General features: G+C 42.0%; 1 protein-coding gene and 1 pseudogene across 1 annotated transcript in view; one reads left to right on the top strand and one right to left on the bottom strand.

Moving 5' to 3' along the window:
• SARNP (SAP domain containing ribonucleoprotein) overlaps positions 1 to 25,655 on the bottom strand; it is a 63,444-nt gene that overhangs the window by 3,893 nt on the left and 33,896 nt on the right. The window lies entirely within an intron of this gene.
• LOC136323753 (eukaryotic peptide chain release factor subunit 1-like) lies at positions 44 to 17,853 on the top strand (annotated as a pseudogene).

Raw genomic sequence — 25,655 nt, 5'->3', positions numbered from 1 at the left:
TCCCTAGAGTGACTAAAAGCTTAATTTTAAGTAGGGCCTTGAAGACAGCAGATGATCCCAGTGCTCCCAACAGGAACATGGAGATCTGGATGATCACAAAGGTGAGGAAGAGCTTGGAAGTGGCCGGCGGCAATGGCACAAGCATTTCATCGATCATTTCTCCCAATGAACAGATTTCACGAGTGGCAAAAATGTTAGCAGAAGAGTCTGGAACTGTCTAACATTAAGTCACAAGTAACAATCTTTCAGTCCTGGAAGCCATTCTATCTGTATAACAAAGAGTTAAACTTCAAAACAAAGGACCTCCATATGGACTGGTTGTTTACTATTGTGTAACCGTAACAGAAGAAGGAAAAGAAAAGAAAGTCAACATTGACTTTGAACCTTTCAAACCAATTAATACATTACTGTATATGTGTTATAACAAATTCCATAAGACGCTCCTAAAGCATGACTTTCAGATGATATCAAGTTTGAGCCTGACCAGGCGGTGGTGCAGTAGGTAGAGCATCAGACTGGGATATGGAGGACCTGGGTTCAAGATCCCAAAATCGCCAGCTTGGGCTCATCTGGTTTGAAAAAACTCATCAGCTGGGACCCAAGGTCGCTGGCTCGAGCAAGGGGTCACTTGGTCTGCTGAAGGCCCACGGTCAAGGCACATATGAGAAAGCAATCAATGAACAACTAAGGTGTCGCAACGAAAAACTAATGATTGATGCTTCTCATCTCTCTCTCTGTTCCTGTCTGTCCCTATCTATCCCTCTCTCTGACTCTCACTCTGTCTCTGTAAAAAAAACAACAAAAAACTTTGACTTCACTATGATAAATAGTAGTGGTGCACTTTTTGGCATACAACTCAAAAGAAGTCCTGCATGTATTCACTATGGATCTCCCAAGTCCACTATGGTTTGCCCATTTAAGACTGGAGAAGCGATATAACTATATTTAGAAAGTAGCTGAGACTGCTGTGCAGCTGTTTATTTCTGGAGACAAAGTCAATGTTGCTAGTCTCAGTTGGATCAACTAACTTTAAAACTGAACTAAGTCGCCTGACCTGTGGTGGTGCAGTGGATAAAGTGTTGACCTTGAATGCTGAGGTCGCCGGTTCAAAACCCTGGGATTACCTGGTCAAGGCACATAGGGGAGTTGATGCTTCCTGCTCCTCCCCTCTTCTCTCTCTCACTCTCTCTTCTCCTTCTCTCCTCTCTAAAATGAATAAATAAAGTCTTAAAAAACAAAAAACAAAAAAAAAACTGAACTAAGTCTGCCTGACCAGGCAGTGAATAGAGCATTGGCCTGGGATGCTGAGGACACAGGTTTGAAACCACAAGGTTGCCAGCTTAAGCACAGGCTCTCTAGCTTGAACGCAGGGTCACAGGTTTGAGTGTGGGATCATAGACATGACCCCATGTTCGCTGGCTTGAGCCCAAGGTTGCTGGCTTGGGCAAGGGGTCAATGATTCGGCTGGTGCCCCCTAGTCAGGGCACATATGAGAAAGCAATCTATGAGCAAGTAAGGTGCTGCAACTATGAGCTGATGCTTCTCATCTCTCTAACATCTGTATGTATATCTTTCTCTCACTAAAAAAACACACAAAAAACCCAAAAAACTGAACAAAGTCAATTTGATATATTTGATCAATTTTTAATTGCAATTTTTAAGTTTTAAAATTAGTTAATATATCCTAAATGGAGTCAACCAAACAACTGAATTATTTACTGAAGTCCTCTCCAACATACAAGTCATTCAAGAGAAGAAATTAGTAGGATACTTGACGAAGTCAGCCAGAGCCTGAGGTAGAAAATTCTCTAACTCCAGAAAAGGAGAATGGTAAACCTTATTTCACAGAAAGAGAAAGGAAAAGAATATGAACTAATTGAGAGCATGCCCTTCTATTTGCTTAGAAATATAAAAAAATTTAGAGCTACAGTGGAAATTGTCACAGACAAGTCACAAGAATCCAAGCCTGACCAGGCAGTGGCGCAGTGGACAGAGCTTCGAACTGGGACACAGAGGGCCAGATTTGAAACCCTGAGGTCACCGGCTTGAGAGCAGGGTTGTTGGCTTGAGCCTGGGAACATAGACATTACCCCATGGTCGCTAGCTTGAGCCCAAAGGTTGCTGGCTTGAACAAGGGATCACTCGTTCTGCTGTAGTGCCCTGGTCAAGGCACATATTGAAAAAGCAATCAGTGTACAACTAAGGTACTGCAATGAAGAATTGATGCTTCTCATCTCTCTCCCTTCCTGTCTGTCCCTATCTGGCCCTCTCTGTCCAAAAAAAAAAAAAAAAAAAAAAGAATCCAAATTTTGTGAATGGATTCAGTGGAAATGGGAGGCATTTTGCTACTGGTACTGAGGAGAGTTCCAGGGAATAGAATACCAATGAGGAGATGATAAATTTTTTTACCTTGATACTAGCAGGTAGTCGACATGGGTCCAGCAAAATGTGCTTCACCCTCCAGCATCCAACCCAAGAAGCTTAGCCATAGTGGAATCCAAACAGATCCCTTCCTCACAACTGGAACATTTCCAGAACTTAATCCATGAGCATTGGATATCAGAAAGAAAATAGAAAAAAGTACACTCAACCCTACACTTTACAGTTTGTCATGGTGTAAGGGCAGCAGTCTACAATTTAGTTCCTAAATGCCACTTTGAACTAATTTAAAAAAGAATCCCAGTTTTTAATTTTCCTTAATAGTGAAATTGGTTGCCCTTGTATTTAATGGGGAAAAAAAATTAAACTTCATACATAAAAGTAAAAATACTTTAAATGCTATAAACCTTCAAAAGTTAATAGAGGCCCTGGCCGGTGGCTCAGTGGATAGAGCGTCTGCCCAGTGTATGGATGACCTGTTTCAAGTCCCAGTTAGGGCACACAGGAAAAGTGACCATCTGCTTCTTCCCTTCCCTTCTCCTATTTTTCCCCCTTTCCCTCCCACAGCCAGTGGCTGGCTCGATTGGTTCAAACATTGCCCTAGGTGCTGAGGACAGCTCTGGTGGTCTGAGCATAGGCCTCAGGTGCTAAAAATAACTTGGTACTTGAGCACTGGTCCTAGATGGGGCTGCCAGGTAGATCTTGTCAGGGCACATGAGGAAGTCTGGCTCACTATCTCCCCTCCTCTCACCTAAAAATTTTTTTTAATTAAAAAAACAAAAAAAGTTAATAGAAATGAGATAATAAAAAAGGGCCTCAATACTTACAAGACAAATAGAGTGAAACAATAGAATATCCATAAAACAAATTTCTACGATAAAGGAATTTTTGTAGTTCAGAGAGCTGGGCTAGTTAGTTAAACAAATTGAACAGGAAAACTGGATAGCTGCCCTGCATTTGATGGAAGATAGCTCCTGCCTGACCAGGCGGTGGCACAGTGGATAGAGGTCGGACTGGGATGCGGAGGACCCAGGTTTGAGACCCCGAGGTTGCCAGCTTGAGCGCAGGCGCATCTGGTTTGAGCAAAGCTCACCAGCTTGGACCCAAGGCCGCTGGCTTGAGCAAGGGGTTACTGAGTCTGCTGAAGGCCCATGGTCAAGGCACATATGAGAAAGCAATCAATGAATAACTAAGGTGTGGCAACAAAAAACTGATGATAGATGCTTTTCATCTCTCCATTCCTGTCTGTCTGCCTCTGTCTATCCCTCTCTCTGACTCTCTCTCTGTCTCTGTAAAAAAAAAAAAAAAAATCTAGCTCAGGAGCACTACTACACAGAAACTTTGTTCAAAAATTTGTTTGAACTCTTTTGACCTGACATTATATTGGTTACCAAAGAAACTACACTGTCCCATGGTGAGGGTGGGTATTTGTGTATGGAGTAGAGCAGGGGTCCCCAAACTTTTTACACAGGGGGCCAGTTCACTGTCCCTCAGACCGTTGGAGGGCTGGACTATAAAAAAAACTATGAACAAATCCCTATGCACACTGCACATATCTTATTTTAAAGTAAAAAAACAAAACGGGAACAAATACAGTATTTAAAATAAAAAAACAAGTAAATTTAAATCAAGAAACTGACCAGTATTTCAATGGGAACTATGGGCCTGCTTTTGGCTAATGAGATGGTCAATGTACTCCTTTCATTGACCACCAATGAAAGAGGTGCCCCTTCTGGAAGTGCAGCGGGGGCCTGATAAATGGCCTCAGGGGGCTGCATGTGGCCCGCGGGCCATAGTTTGGGGACCCCTGGAGTAGAGGGTCTTGAGGTACGTAAGAGGATAGATTCTTTGTCTAGATGTGCTAAGTTTTGGGGGTGGGACTAGGAGGGGGAGGGGAACAAGACACCCTAGGCTATCTGAGCTTAGATGATTACTAATCTTAAGGGCTAGGCTTTTAATGACTGGTTACTTGGTATGCAGGGAAGGTAGAAAATGAGAAAATATCTATTAAAGTGTGATAAATTGGCAGGTTTTAGGTCCTGATTGGAATATATACGAGACTCTTACATTGAACAGTACTGGATATGAACAGTAGCTCAGTTTTTGAAACAGTTCTGTAAGCCCTGGCCAGGTAGCTCAGTTGGTTAGAGCGCCATCCCGATACGCCAAGGTTGTAGGTTTGATACCCCATCAGGGCACATACAAGAATCAATCAATCAATGCATAAATAAGTGGAACAACAAAAGGGTGTTTCCCTCTCCCTTCCTCTATCTCTAAAAAAAAAAAAAAATAATAAATCAATAAATAAAAATTAAAACAGCTCTAGAATGGCCAGTTTTAATTCTAATTCAGTGAGATGAAACCCCCTTTCTAGTTATAGAGCAGGTATCATGAGTCTTGGGTGCTTGGGCAAAGTCCAGTTAATTCTTTGACTCACTTTATTTCAAAATCATTTCAAACTATTCAGAGCTATTTCAGACTGAGAAACATGTTCATTTTCTCCCTTTTACTGCACCTACCTGCCTTCTAGTAAGAAAGGAGCTAAGAAAGGCTGCTCCCTATGAAGGACTGAAGAATCCTACAGACGAGTTAACAAGTTATCACTTAATTGCCTACATAGTTTTTCTGCCTTCTTCATTTAACTAACCATCAGCAAATCCATAATAGGTGCATAATTAATATAATCTAAACTACTGTAAAACATTGAGCTAGGTTTCAAGGAAAAAGGCCTGACCCGTGGTGGCTCAGTGAATAAAGTCAACCTTTGAACAATGAAGTTGACAGTTCAACTTCCCAGGCTTGCCCAGTGTCAAGGCACATACAAGAGGCAAATACTATGAGTTGATGCTTCCCGCTTCTCACCTCACCCCCTTTCTCTCCCTCTCTTATCTCTAAAAATCAATAAATATTTTTTTGAGTTTTAGAAGAAAATCATGTATGCATCTGCAAACAGGTGGGCTGAGACCCTAGTCCAATAAATAAAATCTAAAAAAAATGGAAAGAAGTATCTTGTCTTTAATTTACACAGTAGATACTATGACTAAATTCACTTCAAAAATAAGAAAACTGAGGCTTTAGAGAAATTAAGTAACTTGCACAAGTCTTACATTGTAAGTAGCAGAGTCAGAAATGGAACCCAGGACATTTTACCCAAGAACCCGCTTTGCCAACTTTACCGTCTCTTCAGGTATCTCACATAATCATTTCTCTGGAACAACAGTAGCTGAATGGAAGTGTTTAATTCCCAAGAAATAAGGATTACCAGGACACTCAGCTAAAAGTAGTTGTGAGCCTGACCAGGCGGTGGCACAGTGGATGGAGCATCAAACTGGGATGCAGAGGACCCAGGTTCGAGACCTCAAGGTCACCAGCTTGAGCACGGGCTCATTCAGCTTGAGCGTGGGGTTGCTGGCTTGAGGTCCAAGGTGCTGGCTTGAGCAAGGGTCACTCACTCTGCTGTAGCCCCCCGGGGTCAAGGCACATATGAGAAAACAATCAATGAACAACTAAGGAGCTTGACCAGGAGGAGGCGCAGTAAGAGTGTTGGACTGGGATGTGGAGGACCCAGGTTCAAGACCCCAAGGTCGCCAGCTTGAGCACAGGGCTCATCTGGTTTGAGCAAAGCTCATCAGCTTGGACCCAAGGTTGCTGGCTTGAGCAAGCGGTTACTTGGTCTGCTGTAGCCCCATGGTCAAGGCACATGTGAGAAAGCAATCAACGAACTAAAGTGCCACAACGAAAAACTAACGATTGATGCTTCTCATCTCTCTCCGTTCCTGTATGTCTGACCCTATCTATCCCTCTCTCTGACTCTCTGTCTCTGTCAAAAAACAACAACAAAAAACAAAAACAGCTAAGGAGACTAAGGAGTCACAACGAAGAATTGATGCTTCTCATCTCTCTTCTTGCCTGTCTGTCTCTCTGTCTCTGTTACCAAAAAAAAAAAAAAAAAAAGTTAATTGTGAACTATTTCAATAACTTTCACATCACTCAAATAACGTGGGTCAATGCTAGGATCCTATCCCTTGTTTACTGTATAAAATTCTTCCACTTTATAACTAGGGATCTAAGGTAAAGACTTTTCTCAACAAAATTGTTTCTGATTCTGGCTAACTGGCTATTCTATCTGCTGAACTGAAATAAAAGAATTTAGGAGGATTTCCAATGAACTCAGGCCTCACTACACTTTTCCTTACCTAAGTTACTAGAAAAATATTTAACATCACCAAGATAATAGTGAAAAAGAGATGTAAATGGAATTTCAAAACAAAAACCTCTATAGAATATTCTAGATGAAACATCTTAATTTCATCAAGTCTCTAAGCCAAGCAAGAAGGAGTTTTAGAAGAAATCAAAGAAATATTTCAAATTCTTTTTGAGGAGAGGCAGGATTAGACCGTATCTTGCTAAACCACACTATGTACTTTTTTTCCCATTCAATTTCAATGGTAGGGGTACTTCAGCAAGTTCAAATTACAGAGAGAGTGATGCTACTTCAGAAAACTAGGCACTCCCTTCATAAATCTCACCTCTTCACAAAGTCCATCTGGAATGAGTAGGACAACCTTTCTTTTAGTTCCCTATTTTGCTATATCTTGAAATAGAAATTATGACTTCTGAATTAAATTTCCTGTATTTCCTTTTGAGCTCAAAGGTGAGAAAAGAACAAGGGGGGGGGGAGAATGGGGGAAAGGATAGATTTCTCTAGCCACTAAAATAGTATCAGATTTCCAGATGAGCTCCCCCTTTTTTCTTTTTTAAAACTTTCTTTATTGATTTGAGAGAGAAAGGGGGAGGAAAGAGCAGGAAGCATCAACTTATATTAGCTGCTTCTTGTATGTGCCTTGACTGGGCAAGCCCAGGGTTTCGAACCAACAACCTTAGCATTCCAGGTTGACGTTCTATCCAATGCGCCACCACAGGTCGGGCTATAAGCTTCCTTTAAAATTTTTTTAAAAGTTCATTTTAGCCTGACCAGGCAGTGGCGCAGTGGACAGAGTGTCGGACTGGGACCCAGAGGACCCAGGTTTGAGGCCCTGAGGTCGCCGGCTTGAGTGTGGGTTCACATGATTTGAGCAAAGCTCACCAGCTTGAACCCAAAATCGCTGGCTTGAGCAAGGGGTCACTGGTTCTGCTGTAGCCCCCTGGTCACGGCACATATTAGAAAGCAATCAATGAACAACTCAGATGCCACAAGGAAGAATTGATGCTTCTCATCTCTCTCCCTTCCTGTCTGCCCCCCCCACACACTAAATAAAATGAAATAAAATAAAATATATAAAATTTTCATTTGGAGGGGGCAGGAAGCATAAACTCCTATGTGTGCCTTGACCAGGGAAGCCAAGGGTTTGAACACTGATCCACTGAGCCACCTGAGGTCAGGCCCATAAGCTTCCTTTATTTTTTTAAATTTTTTAAAGGACTTTATTAATTTTTCAGAGAGAGGGAAAGAGGAAGAGAGAATGAGAGAGAGAAGGGGGGAGGAGCAGGAAGCATCAACTCCCATGTGTGCCTTGACCAGGCAAGCCCAGGGTTTCGAACTGGCGACCTCAGTGTTCCAGGTCGACATTTTATCCACTGCGCCACCACAGGTCAGGCCCATAAGCTTCCTTTTTAATCAGAAATCTTTGGTACCTCTCCTGGAGATTCAGGCAGATCATTTGCTCCAAATCTACAAGGGGCTTTAGGAGAAAAAGAAAAAATAATACAGATCCCCCCACCCTTCGTAAAGCCAGGGGCCAACACTATCGTGGCCTTGCACATGCAGGTTCACATTGGATTCGGACAGACAGTAAAGAAACAGTGGAGCCAAAAAATGGTGGACCATTCCTTTATTAAAGCCTCACACCAGCCAACCAGCAAATAAGCAGGGAAAACACTTCCCTTTTGAACACAGGGCTCCCAAAGATACTGACACATTCTCCAGTTCTACAACCAGGAGAATCTTCTCCAGTTTCTCCTAGAATCAAAGGTCCCACCAGTCTCAGTGGAGGTCGCAAAGCCCCTCACCTCTGGTTGACCATCTGCACACCTTCTCTCTCTCTGCCAACATGGCTTCTCTTTCAGCACTCTGCATTCTCTCCACTCTCTCTGCAAACACGGCTTCTTTCTGCCTACTCTTCAAAACTTTCTGGCTTGAACAACCTCTCCTTCAGCAAACATTAGCAAAACAATAGCCCTTCCCAAGCAGGAAGGTAATTTGCAATTTCACAGACCACATACCTGGCACTGCACAGCGCCATTTTGTAACAAGAGTGAGCAAACTCAAAAAGTACAAATTTTATAAACTCATTTGCTCAACACCCCACTTCCCACTCCCTACAAATCAACCTGCTCACCCCTCACCCACCGAGACCAGTAAAGGTTTATTTTGTGCATGCCTTCTCCTTCCTCACCACCCAACTCCCCTCAAATCCCCTCCTAAAGCTTCTTTCCTTCTTGCCCTGCAGGGAAAGTGCACACAGGCCCAGTAAATCAACAGTTCTAATGATCTCTCACTTGACCCTTCTAGCATGAAGGTGTTGCATGGAAACAAATGTACAATAAACTTGACTCCATCTTTAGCTACTTGCTGACAGGTTTTGATTCATGGGATGGTGAGACCCATCTGAAGGAAATTACCTCGATCAAAATGCATCTCTTTCTGCATTCATTAGGCCAATGCTCCCCCAGGCCATTCTTAAGTGCACAAATGGGGTTAGGCATCTGCAGGCAGCACTGACCCACTAGCTCAGTGTCATATGCATTTGCAAACCATTTCCTTCTTCATCTCCTCCCCCACCCCCACTTACTCCTGCATCCTATGACACTAACAAATCTTTATTCTTCCCATACATGCTCCTATGTCAGAGGATAGTTCTAGATTTTTAGAAAGAAGAAAGAGAAAGAAGTGGGGGAGGAGTAGGAAGCATTAATTCATAGCTGCTTCCCATATGTGTCTTGACTGGGCAAAGCCAGGGTTTTGAACTGAAACCTCAGCATTCCAGGTGAACCCTTAATCTATTGGGCCCTTATTTCCTATTAAGTGAAAACTCCTTGGCCCTGGCCGGTTGGCTCAGTGGTAGAGCATCGGACCAGCGTGTGGATGTCCCGGGTTTAATTCCTGGCCAGGACACACAGGAGAGGTGCCCATCTGCTTCTCCACCCCTCCCCCTGGTGCTTCTTTCTTTCTCTCTTTCTCTTTCTCTCTCTCTCTCTCTCTCTCTCTCTCTCTCTCTCCCCCTATCCTCCTGCAGCCATGGCTCGATTGGAGTGAGGTTGAGGATAGCTCCACGGCCTCTGCCCCAGGTGCGAAAAAATGGCTCCAATTGCAATGGAGCAAGGGCCCTCGATGGGCAGAGCATCACACCCTAGTGGGCTTGCTAGGTGGATCCCTGCAGGGGCACATACAGGAGTCTGTCTCTGCCTACCCTCCTTTCACTTAAAAAACTTTTAAAAACACACAACTTGGCCTAACCTGTGGTGGTACAGTGGATAAAGCGTCGATCTGGAATGCTGAAATCACTGGTTGGAAACCTTTGGCTTGCCTAGTCAAGGCACATACAAGAAGCAACTATTGAGAGTTGATACTTCCCACTTCTCTCACCATTCTCTCAAACAAAACAAAACATACAACTTACATCCAAAATCAGAGAAGAAACCTGTCCTAACTGACTAAACACAGGCATTGTATGTTCATATTGATCCATATAACTCAATTCTCCCTTCCTTGCACTCAAGATTTAAACAGTAAGCCAAATGGCTGATGCCAATAATTTCAGCATACATAATAATCCTATTTCCCCAAAACTGCCTCTTCTTTTTAAAAGTTCATTGATGAAAATGACAACAGGAATTGTGCAAGAAGAGAGAGCCCATATATAAGCAACACAGGACAGAAAGCATGATATATATTTAATATAGCCAAATACCTCCACAAATCACTATCACTGTATTTTTCATCATTGAGTAAGACAATTCAAAACTGAACCCTTCAGCCTGACCAGACGGTGGCGCAGTGGATAGAGCATTGGACTGGGATGCCGAGGACCCAGGTTCAAGACCCTGAGGTCACCAGCTTGAGCGCAGGTTCATCTAGTTTGAGCAAAAGCTCACCACCTTGGATTCAAGGTCGCTGGCTCAAGCAAGGGGTTACTCGGTCTGCTGAAGGCCCGCGGTCAAGGCACATATGAAAAAGCAATCAATGAACAACTAAGGTGTCTCAATGCACAACGAAAAACTAATGATTGATGCTTCTCATCTCTTCGTTCCTGTCTGCCTGTCCCTGTCTATCCCTCTCTTTGATTCTCTGTCTGTTAAAAAAAAAACAAAAAACCAAAACTGAACCCTTAACTTTTTAAAATTTAATTTCTTCCTTGTTTCCCTTTCATATTTACAAAACCCTCAGGCTAAAGAAAATAATACCTGCTGAGGGAAAAGTCTGAGAGATTCAAGTCAAGAATACAAATTACATGTGTAAACGTGCTCAGTACATAGGAACTATTATTTAGGTATTCAATAAGTATTAATTTTTATTTATTTATTTTTCACAGGGACAGAGAGAGAGTCAGAGAGAGGGACAGATAGGGACAGACGGAAACGGAGAGAGAGAGATGAGAAACATCAATCATCAGTTTTTCATTGCAACACTTTAGTTGTTCACTGATTGCTTTCTCATATGTGCCTTGACCGTGGGGCTACAGCAGACCGAGTAACCCCTTGCTCGAGCCAGCGACCTTGGGTCCAAGCTGGGGAGCTTTTTGCTCAAACCAGATGAGCCCATGCTCAAGTTGGTGACCTCAGGGTCTTGAACCTGGGTCTTCCATATCCCAGTCCAATGTTCTATCCACTGCATCACCACCTGGTCAGGCAATATTAAATTTTTTAAAAGTGATTTTATTTATTGATTTTACAGAGAGAGAAGGGGTGGGGGAGTGAGAAGCATAGAGTTGCTTCACTTTAGCTGTTCACTGCTTGCTTGTTTTATGTGCTCTGACCAGGCAAACCCAGAGTTTCTAACCAGTGACTTCAGTGTTCCTGGTCAACACACTATCCACTGCACCATTACAGGCCAGGCAGATATTATTTTTCTTGTAACATTCCTCCTGGTCCTTAAAACAAAGTCTGAGAAAACCAACAATTTGAAGCTAACAATGCCATACATTCTTCTTCTATATTAGAAGTGAAATCAGCCCTGGCCGGTTTGCTCAGTGGTATAGCACGGGCCCCACATGTGGATGTCCTGGGTTCAATTTCTAGTCAGGGCACACAGGAGAAGTGACTATCTGCTTCTCTTCCCTTCCCCCTTCTATCTCACTCTTCCCCTCTTGCAACCATGGCTCCATTGGAACAAGTTGGCCCCGGTGCTGGTGGCACCATGGACTCGCCTCAGGTGCTAAAATGGCTCTGATACTAAAATGGCACTGGTTGCAATGCTGCAATGGTCCCAGATGGGCAGAGAATTGGGCTTGCCAGGTGGATCCAGATCAGGGTAAATGCAGGAGTCTATCTCTCTGCCTCCCTCCTCCTCACTTAAGAAAAGAAAAAAGAAAAAGAAGTGAAATCATCAAAGGTCTGTAAGGAATTACCAAGGCAACAAGGAAATTTTCTTTCACTATAAGGCAAATGAGTATTTTGACAAATGACTGAATTTAGGTTCAAGTGTGGCAGAATAGTAACCAGGCAAAACCAGTCTTCTCCACTAAGTGCTATTAATCAGCTTCCTTTTCTTTCTTTCTTTTTTTTTGACAGTGACAGAAAAGAGTCAGAGGGACAGATAGGAAGGGAGAGAGATGAGACGAGAAGCATTTTTTTTTAAACATTTATTTATTTATTCATTTTAGAGGAGAGAGAGAGATTGAGAGAGAGAGAGAGAGAGAGAGAGAGAGAGAGAGAGAGAGAAGGGGGGAGGAGCAGGAAACTTCAACTCCCATATGTGCCTTGACCAGGCAAGCCCAGGGTTTTGAACTGGCAACCTCAGCATTCCAGGTCAACGCTTTATCCACTGCGCCACCACAGGTCAGGCGAAGCATTTTTTTTTTAAATGCTTGGTTTGTTCTAATGAGCAGCCAGGTTTTTTTTTTGTTTTTGTTTTATTTATTCATTTTAGAGAGAAGAGAGAGGGGGGAGAGAGAGAAGGGGGAGGAGCAGGAAGCATCAACTCCCATATGTGCCCTGACCAGGAAAGCCCATGGTTTGAACCAGCGACCTCAGCATTCTAGGTCGACGCTTTATCCACTGTGCCACCACAGGCGAGAAGCATCAATTCTTCGTTGTGGCATCTTAGTTGTTCATTGACTATTTGTTCACTGAGTGCTTTGTCATATGTGCCTTGACTAGGGGGCTACAGCAGAGCGAGTGACCCCTTGCTTAAGCCAGCAACCTTGGGCTCAAGATGGCAACCTTTGGGCTCAAGCCAGTGACCCCACGCTCAAGCTGGTCTTGAATCTGGGTCCCCCGTGTTCCAGTCCGACACTATCCACTGTACCACCCCCTGGTCAGGCTAATCTTCTTCCCTTTCTAGAACTTTTAAAAAGAATCTATGCTGCTAGCATTTACTGATTCCATCATCCCTAATAATTAATGACTACAAAAAAAGATACCTATTTAAGAAAGTATCCAAGGGACCTGAGCAAGGATCCAATCTCTAACTCTGTGGACCCAGTCCCAGGTACACTGGTACCTTGACACATGAGCACTTTAAATTGTTGTAAAGTACCGTTTCGCTGAGTTTACATAGAGACACCAAGTCCAAATGAATTTTTAAGGGGTTTTATTAAAGGAGGAGATTTATTAATACGCCAGCCACATATGACAAACTCGGGGCATATTTGACCCAAATCCTGCCGTCCAGACTATAGACTTGAGGCAGGTTATATACCTTTGATCACACACAGGTTGGCGGGAAAAGGAGGAAGAGGGGAAGATGACACAATTCATTAGCAAGCTTTTAACATTTGTCTATAGGATTTATAAAAATTATTTTTACATATTAAAACTTATAAGGTAACCCAATAGTGAAAAATGTTGTTTTACATATTAAAAGACATTCCCAAATCTTTCACTGTTCATCTGCTATCCTTTTGTCTAGAGCAGGGGTCCCCAAACTTTTTACACAGGGGGCCAGTTCACTGTCCCTCAGACCGTTGGGGGGTCGGACTATAAAAAAACTGAACAAATCCCTATGCACACTGCACATATCTTATTTTAAAGTAAAAAAACAAAACAGGAACAAATACAATATTTAAAATAAAGAACAAGTAAATTTAAATTAACAAACTGACCAATATTTCAGTGGGAACTATGCTTTTCTCACTGACCACCAATGAAAGAGGTGCCCCTTCCGGAAGTGCAGCGGGGGCCGGATAAATGGCTTCAGGGGGCCGTAGTTTGGGGACCCCTGGTCTAGAGATATATACATTAACTATACGCCTTCAGAATGGGAGGGGGAGCCTACAAGCCGCCAGGGGATAAGCGTTTGTTAATGGCCCATTAAAGAAAGAAAAGGAAAAGCTTCACTTAACCCCACCACCACCACCTGTCTACCTGGCTAGGTGTTTATCTCTTCCTCACAGGTGCAGGGGAAGGGAAAGAATCCAAGTTTCCTCTTGGCTTCCACTCAAAACCTAGCACAAGCCTGACCAGGCAGTGGGGCAGTGGATAGAGCGTCAGACTAGGATGCAGAAGACCCAGGTTCGAGACTCTGAGGTTGCCAGTTTGAGCGCAGGCTCATCTGGCTTGAGCAAAAAGCTCGCCAGCTTGGACCCAAGGTCGCTGGCTTGAGCAAGGGGTTATTCGGTCTGCTGAAGGCCCACGGTCAAGGCACATATGAGAAAGCAATCAATGAACAACTAAGGTGGTGTAATGCGCAACGAAAAACTGATGATTGATGCTTCTCATCTCTCCGTTCCTGTCTGTCTGTCCCTGTCTATCCCTCTATCTGACTCTCTCTCTGTCTCTGTAAAAAATAAAATAAAAATAATTAAAAAAAAACCTAAGACAAAATCTCTCTATTTATAACACAATGCTGCCGTCCAACCTGAGCTGGTGCAAATCACACACAAATATAAAAATCATATTTACAAAATCTTTCTGTATGCTTAGCCCAAATTATAAAATGTCCTTTAAGCTTCCTAGTAAAAGGAAGTTTTCTACACATTATGTCTCTGCAAGCCATAAAACTCCCTCATTTCTCTCCCTTCCCTCCCTACAGAAAGGAGAGAGCAAAACACCTGACTCTCTCTTAAAATACTTATATTAATTTTTTGAGAGACGAGCAGTCACTTGCAGGATATTTTTGCTTTAAGTCATGAGCAGATATTTGAATCACGAGCTTCTGTGGCCACCCTCCACTAGACAGTGTTAAGTGTAGAGAGTAAGTTATGTTAAGCAATATAGCACACAAATGAAGACTTTCTCCACCTGTCTCCTCCCCCTCCACCAGCATCTTTGTCTGACCTTGAAGGTAAATAACATTTCATAAACTAGTTTATTTCTTTACATTCTCTTTTATTATGTACATATATATGTATTTATTTATAAACTACATTTTCTTATTTAAAAGCATATAAAACAAAAAATTTGTTTGGTTTTTGGGAGCGGAATGAATTGCATTCTCATTAATTTAAATGGGGAAATTCTATTTGACACACGAGAAAATTGAGTCACGAGTTTGCCCATGAAACAAATTAAACTCGTGTGTCAAGGTACCACTGTCTTTTAAATGCCTCCGAGGAATTCCTTCCACTTAATCACCCACATTAGCTTCTATCAACATTTTCAGTAACACCGAAACTGTAAAATTAATCCATTCATCTACTAGTCATACAAATATCTACTGAATGTCTACTTTTGGTCAGGCACTGTACTGACTGACCACTGGGAATAGGGAGATGAGTAAAACAAAGATCCTTAACCTCCTGAGGCTTATGAATTCACAAATGAGTTTCTGTGCCATTGTTCATTAAAGCACTGCATTATGAGGACCCATGGGGAAATTTTCTTTCTCCAGACCCAAAATAATAATGTTTTTGCTGAGTAACTTGTTAGTTTTTACCTTCTGAATCCTGTGAATAATTGTAAACAATACAACTATGTTTTCCACTTTTACTGATTACTATAAAGTTTGAAGTCAAACATGGGCCCTCCCTGGCAAGTGATTTTGAAAATATTTTGATAAGAGAGGAGAGGCCAGAGTATTGTGAAAGAGAAACATGAGATCCAGAGATGGAAACCTAACACCCAGTTTCCAAGGAAGAAGCTTAGAAGATGAAGTAGTTACAGGGTTGCGGCTGTACTCTTAAGAACTTATTTCTCTCTAAATATAATGAGATTAATTTTAAAAATCTTAATGTCTCAAGAAGGAAGAGAGGGGAAGGAGGCACTAAATTATAACTAGAAAATTTTAAATTAAGGGCTCTTGTCAATGGTTTCCAGAGCATATACACTATAACCAGGAATTAAGTCCCAAATGGAAGACAACTGCAATAACTGGCAGCTTGAATATCGCAGGTATTCTTCCTAAAGCGATTGGTGTGTGTGTGTGTGTGTGTGTGTGTGTGAGAGAGAGAGAGAGAGAGAGAGACCGAGAGAAGGACAGATAGGGACAGACAGAAAGGGAGAGAGCTAAGAAGCATCAATTCTTTGTTGTGGCACCTTAGTTGTTCATTGATTGCTTTCTCATATGTTCCTTGACCGGGAAGGGGGCACTAGAGCAGACTGAGTGACCCCTTGCTCAAACCAGATGAGCCTGTGCTCAAGCTGGCAACCTCGGGGTTTTGAACCTGGGTCCTCCACATCCCTACCTGACGCTCTATCCACTGCACCACCGCCCAGTCAGGCACAACTGCTTCTTTTTATAGCAGAGTACCAAGGATACACTATCTAAAATGAAATTCTACTTTTATTATCTTCCAAACCAGACTTGTGTCTTCAAGATTCAAATTCACGAGAACACTTTTTAAAACTTATGAATTTTATCCTGAATACAATAAATACTGCTACTTCAAGTTCTGTGTTCTAGGGTTGTTTGCTCTGCTAAAAGGAGTCCACTTTGATTTAATTAGCAATAGCACTCCATGGACTATGTGTTGAAAGCATTCACCACTCAAGTTCATAGAGAAACTAGGAAAAACAAAACAGTGACACAAATGTAACCCAGACTTATTTAGGGAATTTGAACTCAGTAATTTCCAAACACAAAGTGAGAGTATTTCTGAATTCAAGTAAGAGACATATTATTCTTTGAGGAGACCAAAAGCATTAACCAAGCCAGGCACTTTTTCTGGTCAGTACAACAAACTCAGTCACTCACATTATGTGTAAAAAGCAGAAATTTCAATCTACAGAATTCAGTCAGATATATCTCTACAATCTAAAGAATTCAGTCAGATATATCTTTACAAGGAGGAAAGGGCAATTCAGGGAAGCTCCGGTACTGCTATGAGTTGGAGACAGCCATTCTCCTAGAGCTGTTTTAATGACTGAGTTATTGCTCACAATTAACACTGTTTAAGGTAAAAGTCTCATACGACACATTGCCATCAGGACCTAAACCCTGCCACTTTACTTATCCCAGTGTAACAGTTATTTTCTCAGAAGTCTCTTCCCTGGAGTGACAAAAGAGAGGATAATGGTAACCTAAGGTAGTCACATTTTGCAAAAATGCAAAAATAACAAACAAACTTTTGTAAATGAATCACCAGATTATGTTAATAGTTCTCAGGTCAATCTGATTTTCCAAGGGAATTTCGTAAGGTAAGAGTGAGGCCAAAAGGAAAAGAGGGAGCCTCATGGTCACATCCTGACTCTCACTGCCAGGTGACTGATGGCAAGATGAAAAGCAGAGCCTGGAGGCATTCAGGCAATGGTAGATTAATAATGACATGGCCTTGACTTCCCAGAGGTAATGGTTATAAAACACTCCAGGGTAAGTGGGCTTCCAATTTCATACTCTCAGGGTGAATGAGAGCAACCAATAGTTTTCCTCTCAGAAACACTTCAATGCTTAAACACACAGCTGTCACCTCCCTGCTCCAGTTTCTGAAATTCATCTGTACATGTTTACTCTTGAGCCTTTATGCCAGCCAGACCATAGAACATGGGGTGGTCCTAAAAGCCAATGCACAGAACCTAAAGAAAGACTAAAGGGAAAGGGCTGGACTAGCAGCGAGTATACCACCTTAGCACATACATAATAAAGAAACATTACAACACTCCACCACACATACCCATAATATACTTCCCAAAACAACCATCTTACCTACTCTTAATAACTTTTAACTGTGAGATCAAAATCAACTTTCTAAGGCCATAAGGGTGCCAGGAACTTTAAAGCTATACAGAGTAAGAGACATCAGGAATGGTATCTCATACCTTCCCAGGATTTTAGGCTCCCAGTTCAGAACTACTAGCTCCTGTCACTTTTTCTTTCTCTTGTACAAATCAAGCTCTTTGCCCAATCCCCACTCCTCTCCAATCCCAGAGGTGGTCATCTAGGTCAGTGGTAGTCAACCCGGTCCTTACCCGCCCACTAGTGGGCACTCCAGCTTTCATGGTGGGCGGTAGCGGAGCAACCAAAGTATAAATAAAAAGATAGATTTAACTATAGTAAGTTGTTTTATAAAGATTTATTCTGCCAAACTTAGCAAAAATCTGACATAAAGTACTTGGTAAGTAATTACTATTATATGCTTTAACTTGCTGTAACTCTGCTTTATAAGTTTCATAAAGTAAAGTTACTTCCCTACTTTATATCACCATTACTATGGAACCAGTGGGTGGTTAGAAAATTTTACTACTAACAGAGATACAAAAGTGGGTGGTAGGTATAAAAAGGTTGACTGCCCCTAGGTCTGGGTGTTGCTCTGACTGTAACACAAAGCAAGGCAGGTGGAGGAAATGAAGGCTTCGCACTTGAGACGCCCACCCCCCAAATCAAGTTTCTATTAATAGTCTCCATCTCCTTTCCTTAAAAGCCAGAAAGCTGTTGCTTTTAAGGATGAGCGATGTAGAGCTTGGAAGAAATGTCAAGAAGAAAACTAAAAACTTTTGAAAGGAGGTAAATACTCTCTTGGCCAAAATCTCTCTAGAGAATGGAGGATGACAGTTACTTGAAAATCCACATATTTAGAATGAGCACTAGGAAAACATTCTTTTAACCTATAGTATTTTAAAATGCAGATTTCTGGTTTCATCCAATAACAAATTTAAATTTTAAAAGAAAGAGCATAGGGAGCTGAATTTTTAAAAGGGTCCCCTGGTGACTCTTATGTGCAGCTATAGCTGGCAACAATTGCAAATAGCTTTCAGAAAGTATAGATAAAAAAATATTTTCTGGTTAAGTCCACAGAAGGCTGCTACTGTTTCCAATTCCTCCCAAAAGCACTAGGGGCCTTCCAAAAAAGTTTTAAGGTTTCTACAAACAGCATATCTCAGCTGCAGGAATGTGAAAGGAAAAAGGAAGTTATGAAGGAATCATAGCTGGCTCTAAGGAGCACAACTGTCTTATTGTCTTCCTAGAATTCAACTGCAGGGGTAGTCAACCTTTTTATACCTACTGCCCACTTTTGTATCTCTGTTAGTAGTAAAATTTTCTAACTGCCCACCGGTTCCACAGTAATGGTGATTTATAAAGTAGGCAAGTAACTTTACTTTATAAAATTTATAAAGCAGAGTTACAGCAAGTTAAAGCATATAAAAATAATTACTTACCAAGTACTTTATGTTAGATTTTCGCTGTTTGGCAGAATAAATCTTTATAACACAACTTACTATAGTTAAAGCTATCTTTTTATTTATACTTTGGTTGCTCCGCTACCGCCCACCATGAAAGATGGAGCGCCCACTAGTGGGCGGTAGGGACCAGGTTGACTACCACTGAACTAGAGGAACAGAAAGACTTTTTTTTTCTTTTTCTTTTTCTATATACCAAAGGAAGGAGGTCTGGAGAAAGGGAAGGAGGGAAGGGAGAAAGGGAAGGGAGGCGGGGAGGGAGGGAAGGGAGGGGGGAAGGGGAGGGGAGGGAGGGAGGGAGGAAGGAAGGGAAGGAGGGAGGGAGGGAGGGAGGAACACTAGAAGGGAGAGAGATGAGAAGCATCAACTACTAGTTGCGGCACTTTAGTTGTTCATTAATTGCTTTCTCATTTGTGCCTTGCGTGGGGGGGGGGCCTCCCCAGCTGAGCCAGTGACCCCTTCCTTGCTCAAGCCAGCGACCATGGGGTCCTGTCTATGATCCCATGTTTAAGCCCCATGCTCAAGTTGGTGAGCCCATACTCAAGCTGGCGACCTCAGGGTATCAAACCTGGGTCCTCAGTGTTCCAGGCCCGAGCTGTTCAATACAGGAAGAACATGCCAAAACAAGATTTGAGAACACCTCAGGTACTTGGAGGGAAAGAGGGAGACAACTAGGTGCAAGCACACAAGTTATTTTCTTCTACAGAACTGCTACAAAGTAACAGAATGTCAATAAAGTGGAGAACACAGATTTTAAGGCTCATATGTTTTGATTATTCATTAGAGCACTAAAGAGAGCCACCATATAAGACTTCTCATTTTATAACTCTGTTCATTTCCAGTTTCCCTTTCCTCCTCAACCATTTCATACCTAAACATAAGCATAATGGTGAAAATTCTTTAACTCTACAACTCAATAAACTCCTCACCTAATAAATACTTTCTAAAATCCAGACACTCAGCATTTCTAGGACACATAATATCAACACATATTCACTGCTAGAACTTAAAAGATTCAATATTTGATACGAACTCCAAATGTGGAACACCCTGAAAAATACATGTCTATTTCTGTCCTAAGAATCTGCTCTGGGGATGAGAAGGCAAGATTAAGGTAAAATATCATTTTTTAAAAATGTAAAAAAACAAGGCACTGGCCGGTTGGCTCAGTGGTAGAGCGTCGGCCTGGCGTGCAGAAGTCCCGGGTTCGATTCCCGGCCAGGGCACACAGGAGAAGCACTCATCTGCTCTCCACCCCTCCCCCTCTCCTTCCTCTCTGTCTCTCTCTTCCCCTCCAGCAGCCGAGGCTCCATTGGAGTAAAGATGACCCGGGCGCTGGGGATGCTCTGCCCCAGGCGCTAGAGTGGCTCTGGTCACAACAGAGCAATGCCCCGGAGGGGCAGAGCGTCGCCCCCTGGTGGGCGTGCCGGGTGGATCCCGGTCGGGTGCATGAGGGAGTCTGTCTGTCTCTCCCTGTTTCTAGCTTCAGAAAAATACAAAAAAAAAAAAAAAAAAAAAAAGTAAAAAAACAGTAGCAAAGGAACAGGAGGGGAGGAAAGGAATTAACTTTTCTAGATCTTAACAAGGGACTTCAGATTTTATTTAAAAGACACCCTTTGCTAGTTTTCAAACATCATCACCAAATATCTCCCTATAAAATATCTCCCAATCTGACACCCTGCCTCATCTCCAAAATACTGTAGCATTTCTTCTGATCAGCTTTAGCTATCAAGCATGAAAAGCAACTTGGTTATTTTGGTATGTACATCAAGAAAATGAACTATCATGTAATTAATAAACCTTAATTGAACTGAACCCACATGCACTTTTTAAAGATAACATATTACCTCTCCTAATCAATGTCAGCCCAAAGAACAGTATTACTCAAAAGTGTTAGCTTCACAAGTTTTAAAATACATCTTAAACTGTCCTGTACTGTTACAGCTCTCACATCATGAGGAGCCTGTTCAACACCAAAAATTCCCACCTCCACAAAAATAACATATACACATAACAACAACAACAAAAAAGCCCACACTCTTTCCTCCCATACGGATTTTGGAGGATGGATCGATGTGGATTCAGATAGTTAGCTCACATTTCACCATAGCCAAGAGGATCGTCTGGGAGAGATCAGATACTGCTCTGCTTAGAAAAGCCAGATCAGCTACTGGTCACTCAAAACTGAGACATAAAACTAGAAATACAATCATATGGAGTATGATTTATAGGTGGGTTTTAAAAATTGTTCATCTTATATACTCAAGAGTAGCACTTAAAGAACAACAAAAAAAAAAACAAACAACTAACACTCAAAGAATAATCTCACCCCAAGAACTTAACTGTCCAAAAACAACGGAAGGTATTTAAAAGTAAAAGATTCAATAAAACCCAGCAGTCCCCTCCTTTTCCAGTCTATGTTTACTCCTGAAGCAAAGAGGGACCACAAGTGGCATAAAACTTGTTTTTTTATCAAAGTCATCAGCTCTGACATGTTAGAGAAGAAGGAATGCAAAGACATTAGTGGGGGTGGGCTATTGAGCAGGGGAGACAAAAAAGAGTTTTTATCTGACAATAAACTTTTCTTTTTTAAAAAGGATATAGAAATCTCCTGACTGACAAGAACAACTGGGTCATTTGGTTTTAGTTCTCTGAAAGGATTAAGGTTTTCTTTTTTCATTTTTCCAAAGCTGGAAACAGGGAGGCAGTCAGACTCCTGCATGCGCCCGACCAGGATACACCCGGCATGCCCACCAGGGGGCGATGCTCTGACTCTCTGGGGCTTCGCTCTGTTGCATCCAGAGCCATTCTAGCACCTGAGGCAGAGGCCACAGAGCCATCCTCAGCGCCCGGGCCATCTTTGCTCCAATGGAGCCTTGGCTGCGGGAGGGGAAGAGAGAGACAGAGAGGAAGGAGAGGGGGAGGGGTGGAGAAGCAGATGGCGCTTCTCCTGTGTGCCCTGGCCGGGAATCAAACCCGGGATTCCTGCACACCAGGTTGTTGCTCTACCGCTGAGCCAACTGGCCAGGGCCACAAAAAACTTTTTTACCTACTATGTTCTTGGGGTTCAAATTCAATGAATGAAATTAGAGAGGGAAAAAGCAAATGGAAAGGTACAAAATAGTAGTCTCAACTATGTACCTTAGGGAGGTATAAACCCTCTATCACAAATTTCTCAAAAGAACCAATTTATAATAAACAGCAAATCACCAGCCATAAATGTTGTTAAAGCATCAAAAATTTCATCTTGCTTCCCCCAATTTTTCAAGTTTTTCCTCTTAAAGTATTCAGTTTACATGCTCCTAACATTTCATGTTCAATTTTTCCTCATACCTAGCTAGGTAAAAATAGTGTGTATTTGAAAGTTAGGGCATAGTGGGAAAGTAGAAGTTGTTGAGCAAAGTAAAACCTGACTCCTATTTCTCTGGTTAAAATTAGAAAATACTTAAGAGCCCTGGGCAGGAAAGAGAAAAATTCCATTCTGCCTCTCTGTTCTTCCAAATTCCTATAGCCAAGTGGTTCAACAGCAGTTGAATGGCACACATAATGTCATTATTGACTGGAACCATAATAGAAGGGAGTGAGAAGTGTGGGTAATGGGAGGGTGAAGTCGGAAGGGAGAGAGGTGAAGATGTATTTGTGTTTCAAACAAAAGACAATGTGTTTTCCTCCTCAGAAGGGAAAAATGAAGAACCAGATGAGGGGATAAACTGAGGTCAGAGAGTTTTTCCTATTGATTCCTCTTAAACAGCTCCTTTACCACTCCCTAACGGTTGGTTCCAATCACTGGGTGGAGAAACAGCAGTATAAAAAAAATGCCAAATATTTATTTTCAAATTATTATGAATTAGAAGGGGATTTAAAGGATTGGTTAAATCTGGGTGGGCCCTAAACTACTCTAAGACATGCTGAAGACTATGTGGGGTTGCATTTTGGTTTTTCCTCAAATTCATCCTTTTTGTTTTTTTGGGTTTTTTTGGTGACAGATTCAGAGAGAGGGACAAACAGGAAAGGAGAGAGAGGAGAAGCATCAATTCTTCGTTGCAGCACCTAAGTTGTTCATTGAGTGCTTTCTCATATGTGCTTTGATTGGGGGGGGGGTACAGCAGACCAAGTGACCCCTTGCTTGAGCCAGCGACCTTGGGTCCAAGCTGGTGAGCTCTGCTCAAACCAGATGAGCCCATGCTCAAACTGGCAACCTTGGGGTCTCAAACCTGGGTCTTCCACATCCCAGTCAGACACTCAATCCACTGCGCCACTGCCTGGTCAGGTAAATTCATCCTTTTTTTTCTTTTTAATTTATTATTTATTTAATTTTTTTCAGGGACAGAGAGAGAGTCAGAGAGAGGGATAGATAGGGACAGACAGACAGGAACGGAGAGAGATAAGAAGTATCAATCATCAATTTCTCGTTGCAACACCTTAGTTGTTCATTGATTGCTTTCTCATATGTACCTTGACCGTGGGCCTTCAGCAGACCGAGTGACCCCTTGCTCAGGGACCTTAGGTCCAAGCTGGTGAGCTTTTTTTTTTTTTTTTGCTCAACCCAGATGAGCTTGTGCTCAAGCTGGCGACCTCGGGGTCTCGAACCTGGGTCTTCCGCATCCCAATCCAATGCTCTATCCACTGTGCCACCGCCTGGTCAGGCAAATTCATCTTTTGATAGCTACTCTAAACTGCTATCTCTATCTACCATATACCATATTTCTTGCTCCATAAGACACACCTGACCATATGACACACCTAGGGTTTTAAGGAGGAAAATAAAAAAAAGATTCTGAACCAAATGGTATGTTAAAATATTTAATAAAATACCATATTTTTCACTCCATAAGACATACCTTTCCCCCCCAAAAGTGGAGGGGGAAATGCCTGTGCATCTGATGGAGCGAAAAATATAGTATATAACCCAGTCTTATCTTCTTTTCTTGTTGGTTAATTTAAGTTAAAAGAATAAAGTTTTTCAAATGGAGGAATCATTTTGGGGAAAATGATAATCTAGGATGAAGGGGTAGACATTCCCCCAAAAGCCCTTGATGAATGAAACAATAACTAAGAGGATCAGACTGAAGTTTTTTCCATCTACAATCCTACTACCTGCCTTTTTCTTTTCTTTTCTTTTTTTTGGGCTCAAACAACAGAAATCTTTTTTTCTTATGGTTCTGGAGGCTGAAAGTTTGAGATTAGGGCACGAGAATGGTTGGTTTCTGATAAGGGCTCTCTTTCTGGTCTGTAGTTAGTTACCTGCTCATTTTGACTTTACAGGGTCTTTCCTTGGTGCATGCATGTGGAGAGAGGGAGATGGGAAGAGAGCTTTCTTGGTTTTATGGGGGGGGCGCGGGCTATAAAAATGGGAATAGAACCTGACCAGGCGGTGGTGCAGTGGATAGAGTGTCGGACTGGGATGCGGAGGACCCAGGTTCGAGACCCTGAGGTCGCGAGCTTAAGCTCGGGCTCATCTGGTTTGAGCAAAGCTCACCAGCTTGGATCCAAGGTCGCTGGCTTGAGTAAGTGGTTACTTGGTCCGCTGAAGGCCCATGGTCAAGGTACATATGAGAAAGCAATCAATGAACTAAGGTATAGCAACGAAAAACTAATGATTGATGCTTCTCATCTCTCTCTGTTCCTGTCTGTCTGTCCCTATGTATCCCTCTCTCTGACTCTGTCTCTGTGTAAAAAAAAAAAAAAAAAGATCAATAGGGATACAAATGCTTATAAGATACTTATATTTTCTACTGCTATTAATGAATAAGTAGTATCACATGCCCCTCATATTTCCAGTGTGGGAGAACAGTATAAACCACACTCCAGTTTTCTGCTTAGTGCCTGGGATTTTTTTTTTTAATACTTTAACTAGCTGGATTTCCTGTAACTTCCTGAAGTATCAAGTTTCATTTTCCTAAATGTGCCAAAATTTAGAAAAAATAAAACAAAATAACTCACAGTAGCTACTTCATTTAACTATAACTCTAGGCCCAGACTTAAATTTGTAGGAAAACTGGTGTCCTATGACCAATATATATTAACTGATCTAGCTTCCCATCTATTCCCTCTATCTACCTATCATTCCTTTCAGAGATGAGTTTCTCATGTGCCAGGCCAAGTCCTTCACAAATAAGACTAATCTAAACACTACTTTTCTTGGGAGGCATGGAAAAGTGACAAAAAGAAAAAAAAAAAGAAAAAAAGTCAAGCACAAGAGTGAAAACCAAGCTGGTGATCAACCAGATCCAATCAGGCAGAGGTTATTTATCTGGGGTTGGTTTTGTTTTAGGGGTGGAAGGTTTCTCAGCCCATAGTCACCATGAAGCTTATATGAGAAAAGGCATGCCATTCTTTCCTCAAATAGTCCAAAGAATTGAAGGGGACAATTTACAGCCTCTTGTGTAAAAAATGTCTATAAATGCCAGTGCCATTTTTTGCCCTGTCACTTCCCATTATCCTAAACCAACAGGATTCTATTCACTGAGACTTGAGCTGGAAACATGAACGGACAGGCCTTTCTTTGGCAGGGCAAAAGAGGGAAGATGACTGGGGGGTGGAGGGGAGACAGATTGAAGTTTTTT

Source organism: Saccopteryx bilineata, chromosome 2, assembly GCF_036850765.1.
Source record: "Saccopteryx bilineata isolate mSacBil1 chromosome 2, mSacBil1_pri_phased_curated, whole genome shotgun sequence".
NCBI lineage: Eukaryota > Metazoa > Chordata > Mammalia > Chiroptera > Emballonuridae > Saccopteryx > Saccopteryx bilineata.
The sequence above is the reverse complement of the archived record's forward strand: the minus strand, read 5'-3'. Positions and strand labels throughout refer to the sequence as shown.